The sequence below is a fragment of the Manacus vitellinus genome, unplaced genomic scaffold, assembly GCF_001715985.3.
Source record: "Manacus vitellinus isolate BGI_N305 unplaced genomic scaffold, ASM171598v3 scaffold_4_pilon, whole genome shotgun sequence".
NCBI lineage: Eukaryota > Metazoa > Chordata > Aves > Passeriformes > Pipridae > Manacus > Manacus vitellinus.
In genome coordinates this window covers 40,022,497-40,038,494 of record NW_021940604.1, presented here as the reverse complement: position 1 = coordinate 40,038,494, position 15,998 = coordinate 40,022,497, and positions in this window count along the sequence as shown.

The following is a 15,998-nucleotide window of genomic DNA, read 5'->3' as shown; positions in this document are numbered from 1 at the left end:
TTACAAGTAGATAAAATAAAAGATGTAGGAAAGAGAAGTAGGTGGCAAAACAATTAGCAATATTCAGCAAAGAAATGGAAGCTTAAATTTGCCATTTGTAAAACCAGTACCAGATAATAGTGATCTGTTGACATTCCAATCTTCTTACATGTAAAATAAATACAGCTATGCTGCCCGTAATGCTACAAAATGCCAGGGAAAATACTGGGAAGTTTTGCTTCTTACAATGATTCAAGGTCTACCTGATCCTAGAACAGCTCAGTACACCAAACCATAGGGTGTAATTCTGCATAAAGTGATTCAATGTCACACTGACAGTACCTAAGCTAAAGCTCCAGGCTAAGTAACCTAGTTCCTCGTGAAAGATGGATAGCCTTTTTTCCTGAGTGGTGTGTAATCCTAGCGAGGCAATGTATCTATAACAGATGTTGTACAGGTACACTAGTAAAGTGGCAGATTATGTTTTGTTTATGCTATTGGGCTAGAAGTCTGAAGTGCTCAATTTAATTGTGTAGTTTAATATTTGTGTGATTTCCAGTAAGTTATTCAGTGATTTTTCTGTCACTCCTGTTTATATATAAAACGATAAACTAGTTATTTGTAGCTATAATCTATTGTAGTTATAGACAATGCTTTTCTTCCATACACTCTATAATTGTACTTTCTGTATTTTCTACAAATGTATGAAATCTTTAGAACAAATACTGCTTCAGCTTTATCTAAGTACCCCCTACAAAAGAATGAGCAGGGGCACGGGGGTTGTGGTCAATCCATAAGAGCTCCTCTGCTGTTGTTCAGCTTTTGTTGTTCACGTTTTCCCCCTTCCCCAGCTGGGCTCTCCATGGGACATAGTTCCCTCAATGGATAGCCACATGCTGTAGTGTGGATATCAGCTCACCATGGACTCTCCAGAGGCTGCAGGAGAGTCTCTTCTCCAGCACCTGCAGCACCTACTACCCTCCTTCTCCCACCTTGGGATGTCCTCTGCTGTTTCTCACTCTTTTTTTCCCTCCTTCTCCCTCAGTGGTATTTTCTCCCCTTTCTTCAACACACTTTCCCCAAGGCTTCCCAACCTTGACAGCAGGGCTCAGCTGTGCCCTGCAGTGGGTGGGTTAGAGCCAGCTGGAAACTGGCTGTGTGGGGTATCTGCTGAAAGAACTGTGGCCCATGGAGAGCCCATGCTGGAGAAGGGGAAAAGCATGAAAAGAAGCACTATCAGAGATGACCTGACAATGCCCTGTTCCTCCTCCCCCTGCATTGCTTGGGGTGGGAAGACATGGAAGAGTCATTAATGAAGGAGTGAAGTCTGAGCCAGGGAAAAGGGGTGCTGGGGGAGAGTGCTTTAGATTTTGTCTTTGTTTCTCACCATCTCACTATTTTAATTGACAATAAATTAGACTAGTTTTCTCAGGTTGAGTCTGTTTCAGCCCGTGATGGTACCTGATAAGCGACGTCCCTGTCTTTATCTCAAGTCACAATCTATTTCATCCTATTTTTTCTTATTTTCTTCATCTATTCGGTTGAGGAGGGGAAGTGAGAGAGTGTCTGGGTGGGGATCTGACATCCAGTGAAATGCATCCAGTGAAATTTCTACCCACAAAAAAGAAAAATAACATTAAAAAAGAATTCTGTTGTACAGAAAAGTTACAAATATCAATAGCCACATATTTAACCTTGTTTTTACACACATTTCCTGGGTTTTACCTTTCCTGTTGTTTTGGGTTTTTTTAAATTACCCTTCACTTCTCTCTGGAGTCATAACATTGATGGCTTTCATCTGTTGGGGTAGGGGGCAGTGAATCATCAGTGTCCTTTGTCCTTCACCAAGGATGAATTGTGATGCTGATGTTTTTTTCTTTCCCTTTCCAGGATCTAGTTCATTTTAACATTTACTAACCTGCTTTTACATGTTGGTCTTTTTTCACTGGTCAGCAAGTTCACATTATACCCAAATTTGCTAGATATGGTGCATTTTACATAGATTAACTATTTACTTTTTTTCCTCCTTGTTACCCCTCAAACTGTTTTTTACCCCTCAAACAGTTACCCCTTAAACAGTTCCCAGTCTGAACTTCTTTAACTGACCACTGGTGAATTGTTTATAAGGATGGGGTTATGACCAGTACCAAGTCTGTGCCCCATATATTACCATCCCATGCCTGTACTCTCTTATGCTGCATCCTGTATTCCCACTTCTTCAGGCCTCTGCTGTCATAAGAGACATATATTTCTCCAATATGTGTTATTAAATTACAGTTATAATTTTTTCAATTTACACAGAATAATGGCTTCTTACTGTTATCTGTACAAAAAACTGTGATGCTACCACACAAAGATAGGCAGAAGTAAAACCACTTAGACATAGACTCCTGATCACAAAAGAAGTTGCTGTTACAGTAAAACCAAGTAAAATAAAAACTCCAGACACGTCAACACAAGTCCAGAGTGAGACCGAAAAGCCTCATTCATAAGGTCTTCAAAGTCAGTACAAAACATGGTTTAACTTCACTCCCAAACTCTACCTCCTCCACCACAGCAGCACAGGGGTTGGGCAATGGGAGCTGTTGTCAATTCTTCACGTGTTGTCTCTGCTTCTCCTTCCTGCACGGTGGGAGGACTGTCACACTCTTCTCCTGCTCCAGTGTGGGGTCCCTCCCACAGGATGCAGTCCTCCACAAACTTCTCCAACTAAGTCCTTCCCATAGGCTGCAGCTCTTCACAGATTTCTCCAGCATGGGCCCCTTCCATGGGGTGTAGTACTTCAGGAACAGACTGCTCCAGTGTGAGTTTCTGGTGGGGTCTCAAGTCCTGCCAGCAAACCTGCTCTAGCGTGGGCTTCACATGGGGTCACAATCTCCTTCAGGTATCCACCTGCTCTGACATGGGGTCCTCCAGTGGCTGCAGGTGGATCTCTGCTCCACTATGGACTTCCAAGGCTGCACGGGGACAGCCTGCTCCACCATGGGCTGCATCATGGGCTGCAGGGGAATCTCTGCTCTGGGGCCTGAACCACCTTTGCCCCCTCCTTCTTCATTGATCTTGAGGTCTGCAGAGTTGTTTCTCTCACATAGTCTCATTCCTCTCCTCTGACTTCTGCAGGTGTTGCAACAGGGTTTTTTTCCCCTTCTTAACTGTCACTGATGGGCTTGGCATCAGCTAGCAGCAGGTTCATCTTGGAGCTGGCTGGCATTGGCTCTGCTGGACATGTGGGAAGCTTCTTGCCACTTCCCACAGCAGCTACCCTTATAGCTCCCTCACTACCAAAACCATGTCATGAAAACCCTGTACAAGTTACTAGCAACAGCAATACAAGTTTTTGTGTCTGCAGGACTACACTCCAGAGAGATATCATGACAGAACTTTGAACCGAAAATAAAATTTTCTATGATTCTGAAGTTATTTATATTCATTGAGTCTTTTATATTAGATAACCTGGTTCTCTATTTACTAAATAAGCAATTACCAGATACTTGCAGTCTATACTCATCCTCTCCCCTCGACTTAGCCATTCTCACACATGTGATTATGGAATGGACATAATTGGTTCTGCTTTTAGCTGCTTTGCCCCAAAAGGCAATTTCTTGCCCAGACAGGAAATTTCATCGACTAAATATGTTCCAGGTGCTAATCTGTGTGTGAAAAGAACAGATTCTCAGAGACACTAGTCTAAACTCAAGTAGCATATATATTGCCACATGATCAGGACCTATGGCCCCAATGGTGATTAACTTTCTGAAAGCTTCTCATTGTCCAAACTGAACACAAGGTATTTATCTGTAAGGACTTAAAGAGCAGAGTTGCCTGTCTCAAACATTGTTAAGGCCACAGAAAGACTTTGCCATGAGATAAGCATAGAATGGAGGGACAAGATGGCACTAACTCCAGGCCTGGTGGAGGTGAGATTTGGTTAGCACAGTCTGAATGACATCCAGACAAAAATTCCCACTGTGGCAAACTGTGTAAAGAAGAAACTTCTCATGTGCACGTCACCAGTCAAATGAAGATTACCCCGAGTTATGGGACAGATGGCACCTGCAACCACCAACCACCACCAAAGTCTGGTGCAAATATGCCTCTGTGGATACCTGGAACTTGGACTGTAAATTAAGCCACCACAGCGGGAACTTGGAATAAGATAAAGGTGGTACTATCGTACAGGTGTTATCTCAGACCTAGGAGGAGGTTAACAAAGCTTGGGGAGAAGAATTTATCACTGATAATGGACACAAAGAATGCAGAATTTATGGGCCACAATCAAAGCCAACTCAGCAATTGTACTGAAATCAGCTCTGACTGGATAAAAGGTAATTCTGACAGGGGGAGATCATGACCACCAACTCACAGCCCACCAACCCAAGAAACCCACCAACTTAAAGAAGAAAAAGACTGAACATGCAGACTAATTAGCATTAGAAGTGAGGGAATTATTTAAGCAATAGACTAAAAGAACTGTGTAGCCAATAAGTATTAATTCCTTAGTTTGCTAAGACGTACAAAAAATGAAATGTCTTGAATGACCTCAGGACTCCCACCACTGAGACGTCCAGGGTGAAGAAGGACCAACAGGATGCCACTGGATCCATGGTTGGTGACTATCTTCTGCTTGATCTTTCCGTCTCTCCCTCTCTCTCACTCTCTTCTGTCCTGTGAGATTAGCTCAGTTGATTAGGGCATGGTGCTAATAATGCTAAGGTCATAGGTTCAATCCTCGTACAGGCCATTCGCTTAAGATTTGGACTCAGTGATCCTACGGGGTCCCTTCCAACTCAGAATATTCTATTAATTTCTATTTCTATCTATCTCTCTACCTCCCATTCAATGTTAAATAAAATCCATATTATTGAGTTTGGCATATGGTCTCATTTGTACCTTAGTTTGGGTAGAGGCATCTCTCACTAACTGGATCTTAACATTAAATAGGTGTCACAGGCAGGATACCCTTGGATCTGGTGGAGTGATCAGTGTGATCCAAAGCTCTTGTAGGGTTTTCTGGTGTGACCTGGACCTGTTTTAAAGTCTCTTCATGGAGGAAGTCTGACCAACTCCCAGGGGGTAGTGGGGAGAAGGAAATTGACCCCGAGGAGTTTAATGACAGATTCAAATAATGATAATTTTTCTCCTCTCTGTATTGACCTGGGAACATCAGACATGTTGAAAGGTTTTCTGGTGTAACCCAGACCTGTTGTAAGGTTTTCTCCAGAAGAAAGTCAAGCTGACCCTCAGGGGTTTAACACCCAGGGTAACTCAAATGGGGACTGTGCTCTACTGATGAAATTAAAGAGATAATGCTAACCTTCTCCTCCTGGCATGATCTGGACTCATAAAAATTGGCATGACCTACAGACAGTGATGGAGGAAATTAAAATTCTTGCAAAAGAACATAAACTAAAACCTGGCAAAGGAAAGGCATTGTATGTGCCATTCTGGGTGCTGCCCTTAAAGAATGACAAAAGGAGCGATTGGCTACTCAGAAATCTGAGTGAAACTATAAGATGGATAATAAACAAAGCAGCTACATATCCCCTTTCCATTGCAACCATGTTGTCCTAAAACAAACCTGCTGCCCATACATATATATAAACACTAGTCATTTGGTGTTGTTTCACTCTAATCTGCCCAAAGGGATCTATTAACAAAAACCTCAGTTACCTGGGACGATGGGTTACACTGTAGGAAAACAGATTACACTGTTTTCACCAAGGCAAAATTACATGAAAAGAAGCAAACCAAAGATACGTTGCACAACTAAAACAATTCTCCTTATATCATTAGAATGATTTTTGTCAGACAATGGATGTTTATCCCTTTGGTATATGTGACACCTTATTAGTCCGGAAAATCCCATGTAATTATAAAAAGGAACATACTTATTCCTCAAAAAATAACTCTTATTTTTTGTTCCAAAGGAACTTTACCTAGGTTTTCTTGGCTTTTGATTGATTGTTCAGGTATTTATACAAGCCAAGAAAATGGCTATGCTTTTTATCTTATTAATGAGAGAGGACACGAGTAGAGAAAATAAAGTTTTTATTACCAAATGAATTGCACAGCAGGGTATGATTTAATAAATAGAACATTTCATTTTACCACATAGTCCTTCCTACTGCAGTCCACATCTCCTGAGTAATTTAATGAACTATGATGGTTGAACCAATGCCAGTTTTAATATTCAACATTTTAATCAACTAGCAAAATAACTTGTAACTGAGCAGCACTTGAATAGCACTTCAGTGTGTAAAGGAATATGTTGCAGAAAATGATGCTTGTGTCTTTGGATGAATTAGAGAAATTGCTACCTCTGCTGGATGTAACTAGTTGGACATTTGGGGTTGTTACTATTTCCCCTGCACTGATCATTTGAATTTTGCTCTTCACATTATAACCAGGTTTACTCTTCCATTAACCTGGTCTTCCTTCGTCTGTATTCTCTTCCCATTATTTTCTTACCACTGACTGTATTGCTGGCATCCAGTGTAGGTCTGGAATTGCAAGCATCACATTCATATATATGTGTGTAAATTTGTCCACTGGTGTACATGTTTATTACTTGCAATAATCCAGGCTTGTAACTGCCACAATAGCAGAAGTAAAAGCATGGTCCAAGAATGCCTCCACAGTGGCAAAGGTTCTTCTGAAGGAACAAGGTTTTTCTGTTTTGCTCATATTCTCAATTTCCTATAACTTGAGCTCACAGTGTCCTCCATCCTTTCATTGAGAAAATTATAGCATGCTGTAGAAGTACATTGAGAAAAGCATATCTTGCATCCTGGAGATGTACTCTTTGTTTTCCTAAACTGCCAGTATGGTTGTTTTCTTGTGAAAAGCAAAGAAAAAGGCTGATATTAGAAATACAGAAGGTGCATTAATTTTCTCTTGCAATGATGAATACAGATTTTTAAGTTGGATCTCTGCTTCTACTCAGATTTCAGTTTAGAAATATCCAAACAACTAATATCCACCTATTTCTGTGGCTGGCTTTTTTTTTTTTTTTTGCAGTGCTCCCACTTGTACTAGCCTTTTTGTTGTTGTGAGAGCAGTTTCAAAGAGGCTACATCTCAGTCATTTCTGGAAGTCAACAGGGATTTTTATCTAAGAAGCAACATCCTTAATGTTAATGTCATGTCTTAAAGGTAAGCCTCTCCCATCACCTCCATTATGTCTGGGTTGAAGAAAGGTGGTTTCATTTTTTTCTATTGAACATCTCTAGCTCCCACAGTGAACCAAGCTGCAGGATGGAGGCACTATAGAGAAGCTGGGCAGTGCGTGTGTGGCTAGGGGTGATAGATCTCTTCCTAATTACAAGAAGTGAAAAGAGCAACAGAATTAAGATGCTGAAACCAGTGGGTTTCCAGAAAATTAGACAGTAGATTTTGGCTTTCTGCTCTCATCCATTCATTCTGTGAAATAATAGAAATTGTCATCAAAGTGGCCTAGAGCCTGTTTAATTTGGCATAAGCATTTTACAAAAGACTGTCCTACTTTTCCTCCTGCTTGTTTTAGAGAATAATATGAAAGGGAAAAAAAAAGAACACTGAGAAGTTCTTTTTCTCTGTCTCTCCAAGTACGAAATGTACAGAATCCATTTACACAGCTGTTTTCTATATTATAGAATCATAGAACCATAGAATCAACCAGGTTTGAAAAGACCTCTGAGATCATCAAGTCCAACCCTTAATCCAACAATGCCGTGGTTATTAGACCATGGCACTAAGTGCCACATCCAGTCTCATCTTAAAAACCTCCAGGGATACTGAATCCACCACCTCCCTTGGCAGCCCGTTCAAATGTCTGATTACTCTCTCTGTAAAAAATTTCTTCCTAATATCCAACTTAAACCTCCCCTGACACAGTTTAAGACTGTGCCCTCTTGTCCTACTGCTGGTTGCCTGGGAGAAGAGACCAACCCCCACCTGGCTACAACCTCCTTTCAGGTAGTTGTAGAGAGTGATGAGGTCTCCCCTGAGCCTCCTCTTCTCCAGGCTGAACAACCCCAGCTCCCTCAGCCTCTCCTCACAGGACTTGTGCTTGAGTCCCTTCACCAGCCTCATTGGTCTTCTCTGGAGCTGCTCCAGCACCTCAATGTCCTTCCTGAACTGAGGGGCCCAGAGCTGGACACGGTACTCCAGGTGTGGCCTCACCAGCACTGAGTACAGGGGAAGAATCACTTCCCTGGACCTGCTGTTCCCAGATCACTGTTCCAGATACAGGCCAGGATGCCATTTGCCTTCTTGGCCACCTGGGCACACTGCTGGCTCATGGTCAACTTCCTGTCAATCCAAACTCCCAGGTCCCTTTCTGCCTGGCTGCTCTCCAGCCACTCTGTGCCCAGCCTGTAGCACTGCATGGGGTTGTTGTGGTCAAAGTGCAGGATTCGGCACTTGGCCTTGTTGAACCTCATCCCGTTGGAATCAGACCATCTCTCCAGCTTGTCCAGGTCCCTCTGAAAAGCCTTCCAGCAGATCAGCACTCCCCACCAGCTTGGTGCCCTCTGCAAATTTGTTAATGGTACACTCAATCCCCTCATCCAGATCATCAGTAAAGATATTAAACAGAACTGGGCCCAACACTGATCCCTGGGGGACACCACTAGTGACCAGCTGCCAACTGGATGCAGCACCGTTCACCAGCACTCTCTGGGCCCGGCCCTCCAGCCAATTCTTAACCCAGCAGAGAGTTCCCCTGTCCAAGCCGTGGGCTGCCAGCTTTTCCAGGAGTATGCTGTGGGAGACTATGTCAAAGGCTTTGCTGAAGTCCGGGTAGACCATATTCACAGCCTTCCCCTCATCCACCAGGTGGGTCACCTGACAATAAAAGGTGATCAGGTTGGTCAGACAGGACCTGCCCTTCCTAAACCCATGCTGCCTGCTTTTATCAAATACTATTCAATCAATAATTTCTGTGATTTATTTCATAGCTACTTTTAATAATCATTTCTTATGCATTACAAAATTGCTGGAACTGCAAGTCTGGACACCTTTCTGATGGTTGTAATGCCATGTTACATGTATTTCCTTTGTAAAAGGCTATGCAACCTCAGTAACTAATTTTAGAGAGGTATTAAAATAAGTTTAAAATGCATCTCATATTCACAATAGGTCTTTCACAAACAGCCTTTTGGTGTAATATTGAAACGTTCACACCCATAGTAATTGTACTGACTATTGTACTGCCATAATCCATTGTACATCTATTCTGAATTTTCTCCTCCACTGCTTCCTCCCACCCTATTATTTGTCACTTTATTTAATTTCTATGTTTGATACAGTGTCTATTGTTCTAATGGAAGGTTTCTAATAGCCTTCAATGGGTGTTGCACTCTAAGCCTTTGTTTCTGAACAAAAATACATATGACAAGTTGATCTGTAAATCAATTACTTCAGAAAAAAATTTTCTAAAATCTAAAATTAAAACACTTGTTATAGATGCATAAATGATCATTCTCTCCTTCTCCAGTTGCTAATATATGATTCAAATAAAATATCTATTTTTGGAGTGTTTGCTTTGTAATTTGCAATTTTTTTTTTTAATTTGTCAGTGTTTCTAATGACGTATTTAGTAGGAATTCTACTGTTGATTCAACTGTACTGACATGCTTAACTTAAAAGTCAATTTCTTCAAGATATTTTATTATAGTTAACCTACTGTGATGAAACCACTGCTTCTCATGGTTTGATTATATTTAATATCCCAGAATATATTATTAGCTCTTGCATGAGAGGAGCCCCAAGGAGAAGATTCAAGGACTCCCTGAAACAACATCTCAGTCTTGGCCACATTGATCAACTGGTCTACTCTGGCCTCCAGTCAGGAGGTCTGGAGACACACCATCTGTAACGCTGCCGATGCCTTTGAGAAAGCACGCAGGATCACCCTTGAGGAGAAAAGACAATTCAGAAAGAATCGTGCTTTGCAGAATATACCACCTAAGGAGTCTTTCTGCTGTGCCTTTTGCAGCTGGACATGCCTATCTCATATTGGCCTTTTTAGCCACCAACGCGCTTGTAACAAACATGGGTAGAGCCCTTCCCAAATCTTCGTTCACAAAGCCCAGCCATGATGATGAGCTAATATACATTAGCTCATGTATATTATAGGTTATACAACTGCTTCAGCTTTTCTTTTGCAAATCTGCTTAGCTAAAGTATATGTTTTGGGAAATTTCATTTTGATAGAGACACAACCCACCACTTTGAAAAATTCTCCATGCTTTCCGTCTTTGTTAAAAATGTACCTACATTCTTGTTTTCTTTCGGTGAGCTTCACATTCTTAGACTGTTCTATGTCTTTCTCCAAAAAAAAAAAGTAATTAATGAGTCCTTCTGTACCTACATCTGCTTTTATCCTTGTGAAGATACTCATCATTGCAATTAACTTTGTCTTGGATAGACAGCAAGAATCCATACCAGGAATATATGCAATACTCCAAGATAAGCCCCATCAAGGGACAAATATAGCAACAAAATCACATCTGTGATTGTCTTGGTTATCGTTAACAGAATTCCTAAACATATTGCTAGTACCTTGTCAATTTTATAATTTCATAAGATTTGCTTGACAAAATGTATTTCCTGAAAAGGCCTATTGACTCACTTTAACACAATGCCTGTTGCCTGGATCCTCATCAACCCAGTCCCACATTTTGCATATATTTTTGGGTTTGTTGTTGTTTATTTCTTTGTTCTAAACTACTACCTAGAATACTGCGCTGTGTTTGAACTGACCATGTGGCTTGTTCTTTCTTGGTAATCTTACTCAAAGATTAGGAGCTTTCCAGTATTGTAGATGCATTTCAAGATGTATTAAAAACTGATCTTGACAGACAGGTGTTTGTGCAAATTACCAGGACCTGTCAATGTATAACTGTAATGCTTTTTCCCAAGTTACTAGTTGTCTCGAAGGTGCATCATTATGTTTTAGATATTACGAGCAAGCAAACCAATAATACATAATTGTTTTCTTGTGATCCCCTTTCTGCTTTAATGTTGTCATTGCAGCTGTATTTTTACATTTTATTCCAAACAATTTTTTTACTGGAAATAAATTTTATTCAGTGAGTGTCTAACTTAAAGTTTAATTAGAGAACACAAATTTCACCAAAATGTAAATAATAAATTATTACAGAGCAAACAGACAAGCAGAACTCAATTTCAAAGGAGAGGCTTTTGCAATGTGATTTGTAGGCATCTATGTCCCCAAATTTTTAAATGCCTTTTGTGATAGTGTTCACATAGCCCTCAGGTAAATATGTGAATATCATTAGTTCATTTCTAACACATCTATTTAAAGGATTATGAAACACCATATAAAAGGAAGTTCCAAATATATTCCAAGACGATGCTGGTGTGTTCCAAGAAGTTACAGTTTTCAAGTGTTACCTCTGAGGTAGATTTCTCCTGCTTGTCTATCTAGCATGAGCACAAAAAAAGATTGTGTACAGTTAATATAGTCAGATAATCTCCTACTTCTGACCTAACACCTTATTTTAATTGTAACTATGATTAAAAAAAAAAAAAAGAAAGAAAAAGAAAAAAAATGTTGATAAGGTAATCTTCTTCAAAAGAAACCATATATTTTGCTCTAATATTTTAAAAACCTGGCAGAGTAAAATGCAGGTAAATAACATTTTCTGAAGTGAGAAAACATTGTGGCAAGTACCGTAAGTGATGTATCCTAAGACAGAAAGCATGGAAGACAGATTAACAGAGAGTATATTGTAAAATTCCTTGCAGATTCTTTATCTGGTATAATTTATAAGCTGTTTACTAAAATGTTAAACCTTTTTATCTTGGAAGATTAAAGGCAGTAAAATTAGATTCTGGCACATAGACTTGTAGAAGAATTAGATAGCTTTGTTATTGTAATGAGGTCAGAGATAATTTTTCTCGGGTTTCGTGAATTGCTAATTTAATTCTTGAGATCTATTTACATTCAAGTATATCCTGCAGTTCCAATTTTTGTTGAAAAAAAAAATTGATATTTTATTCTCTTTCCTTAAAATATTGCTTGCAAAATATACAACTTGTTGGCTTGCAAACAACAGCCTTCACTGGGGTTACCTACGAGCTGTCAAGTTTGGATGAGGAAACTTGGTTGGTAATTTAGAAATGAAACACCACAATGTTACTATAAGAACTTATCATTAAGCCTAATTTTGAAAGCTTTTTTGACAATAAAATCGACCAAACTTGCTAGAAAAGTAAAACATAAGCCAGTCATTGAAACATGATCTCTGCATTATTTCTTCTATGATGCAAGCAATGTTTATTTTGCTATCAAAATTTGGTTTTGAAATGAACATAAATCTACGTGTCCCAGATATTTTCTTCAGATGCATTAAAGTGGAAAATCTCTTGCCTGTCTCCTCCTGTAAGACCCCAGCACCAGTGCTACGAGGTCAACCAGGAGCTTTACTGTAAAAATATACAAGGCACCAAAAAATTCACCCTTCAAATTTATAAATGGGCCTTCAGTTCTCCAATACCTTGAGGCAGTGTAAGGAGAAGACACTTTACAGGTTTTTTCTGGAGGTACTTTTACAGATAAACTTTAGAAAATAAGGGAGAAAATAAGAGATCTTGGCAAAAGTTTAAAGGGTAACATACAATCGAAACAAAGCACTGCACAAAGCTATGACTTAGCACACGCTGACACATACAACTTAGCAAAACCCAACCCATTCAGTCCCAAATTACCCAAAATATTAAGAAAAGAGATTAAAAGAAGAAAAAAGAGTAAAGAAAGAGAGAGAAAAGAGATTAAGAGAAGATCATAGCTACCACCAGACTCTGTGAGAGTCCACCTTCCACATGTCCCAAGTGGTAGGTCTCAAGCAAAGATAGAGCCCAAGTGTTGCTGTTTGTATGTGGTTTGGCCCTCTATGGCCATCCCTCCCAGGTAGGACTTCAGGCCCACTGGCTACTCTGGGGTTTCAGGCCAGGGTGAGGAATGGTGTTGCCACTCTGCCTGCCAATCTGAGGCTGGGTTAGGGGCTCCAGGGAGCGTGGTGTTTTGAAGCTATCCCTGACTGCTTTTGACTGATAGCTGCCCTGGGGTTGCTCAAGCAGACTCCAAGGGACTGGGACACAAACATGCTCCTGGTGTCCAGTGACTGACAACTTTTCCAGGGCTGTCCCAGGAGGCTCACAGGGACTGGGGTGGAGGATAGGGCATTACCTTACCTCCATGAAATTCTACCTATTCTTCCCCTTCCCCTCTCCCCCCCCTGACACATTTGAGTTCTGACCCAATAATTAATCTAATAATCCAGTGTCTCACACCTCCCAAAAACCTCAGAGCTAGTAACCATCACAAAAATAGGAACTAAGATTTTCAAAATATTCATCCATAATGACAAAATGCATGCTAACTTTTGCAACTTAAGTCTAAGTAAGATATTCTAGTCTGTGTTTTATGGCATAAAACACTTGAGTATAGACAACTTAATCAGATTTTCAGGTGCTAAATGCTGAGAAATTACTGAGAATAAGAATGACCAAAAAATAACCATTACTTTCCCTCTCTCTCTGTATATATATGTATAAACATTGAATAATTAATTGAAGTCAGTACAGTCTAAATTGGTGGATGACAATAGAAAATATCATACCAAAGACACCAAAATACTTAAAGCAAATAAGATTTTCTATACCATAAGGAATGGAGTCTCAACTTATATAGATATAGATCACCTGAAGATCACTTTTTCTTTTTAAATAAAAAGTAAATAAAACATCAGATCCATGAGTCACAAGTGAGGAAGTCACTTTCAGCTGTTTACTTTACTGGCAATACAGTCTTACTCTCTAAATTATGTCTCCCAGGCAGAGATTCAGCTGTGTAAATACCTAGTAACAAGCACTTAGCAGGCACTGAGGCATCTGAAACATTCAGGGGTTTTATTCCAGAAGGGGCTGGGAGGCATGACACAAATTCTACAGGAAGACCCCTGCTCTTCTGGGGTGGCAGCTGGGGGTTAGGTAGGATACAGTCAGTATTTACACACGTGAATATTTCCTCTAGCGTTTTGCTCCTTCTTATCTAAGTATCTCAGATGATGATTTCTCAGCTTGTATTATCAGCTAATGTAGAATTGCTGCAATTCAGTGTGATTTTACAAACTCTTTGTTATTGTTCTTTTCCTATATTCTTACATCTTATCTTTTCAGAATAAGTTTGATCCTATTGTCTGCCTTAGACTGGAATAGATGCAAAAGACTATAAGCAACTGAGCAGACCTTTCATAACAACTCAAGGAGCCAGACAAAGTCTGGAAAATATAAGTATTCCTTAGCCACATTAACCCCTGCACCTTGCAGGGAGAATTTTTACTTCCTGCTCTCAGCATGTTTTCACATTGTTATTTGTCATGTATAGCCTGTGTCACAGGCTCATTCTGATGAAATCTATTTTAACCTTCTCCTTCAGGCATCATCAAGGCTATAATATTCTCTCTGACTTCAGATTTTAGTTAGAGAACAGTGTACCTAACCAGGTCAACTGGAATTATGCTGGGATATTTCCCTCAATCAGTCATTTCACCTTTGTTTCCTCAAAAGACTTTTGATATGCTTTAGCACAGCTTTTCTTTCTCTTATTTTGTTTTCTTCTGCTTTCTCCCTTATAATGTATTTTCATTTAATTCAAAATGCTCAAACAAGTTGACACACAGATAACCTAAGCAGCATGTGGCATTTACCTAATTTCTACAGAACAATTCTTCATTTTTCCTGTATGCTAACTAAATTATTGTTTCCATAATGCTACCTCAGTAACTCTACATATATTGTCTAATAAAATGTCTTTACTGCCCACTTTTATTGCATCCAATATGCTGTCTTTCTACAGTTACAAGAATTATCTTGAGTTTGTGCAATTTTTTTTAGGACCAAAAAATATATATGAGGAATGGGAGATGTAGCTCTAAAGAAAAACAAATAAACAAACAAACAGCAACCCAACCACAAAACGTGTTCTATGCTGTATTTGGCTGAGATGGAACTAATTTTCTTCATAGCAGCTTGTAAGGTGCTATGTTTTGAATTTGTGATGAAAACAGTGTTGATAACACAGTGATGTTTTACCTGCTGCTGAGCAGTGTTCACACAGCATCAAGGCCTTTTCTGCTTCTCACACCACCCTACCAGTGAGGAGGCTAGGGGTGCACAAGACTTTGTGAGGGGACACTAGTTGGACGTGGCTGAACACCTGCCTGCTGATGGGAAGCAGTAAAATAATTTCTTATTTTGGCATGCTCTAAGCACATAGGTTTTGCTCATTAAATTGTCTTCATCTTGATTCATGAGTTTTCTCACTTTTTTTCCTCACTCTGAGGGAGTGAGAGAGCAGCTGTGTGGGTCTTAGTTGCCTACCAAAGTTAACCCACAACATGATCTTAAGATAGTGTGGGGTTCAGGCAAAGCCAGTACTTTTAATTCATCTGTCAAGGGCTCTGACTAGAGTTTTATAGAGAGTGAGAATAGGGTGAATAAACAGTTTCAGAATATCTCTGTGATGGAATTACTTCTATATGCCCTGGGGCCAGTGGGTGAAGGAAAAACCATCTTAAAGGAAGGGAGTAATCTAGAAGAAATCTGCTCTTTTCTGGAAGAGAAATATAAACCTCCTTTATTTAATTTCTGAGAAAAGTCCAGAAAATTTCCGAAGGAAAAAAAGTACAGTTTATTGCCTCTTTCAGAGAAACTCACCATGACTCTGCTCTAAGAAGTTGTGTAGAAGAATTGGAGTGAATGGTCTCATAAGTCTATCACAGTAATTTCCAGACTGTTGAATGCAAGGCTGCAAGGATCAGTTCCTGGATCATAGGCCAAATGGCTTATACTAGATACCATTCATGATGTTTAGGATTAGCATGCAAACTGGGCTACAGCATGGCAAATTGGCCCCCTTCTGGCACCTTATCACAGAATCTTTTGATCTGAAAGAAACTCAAAGATTATTGAGTCCAACTACTGACTTAACACTGTCAAATCCACTATTAA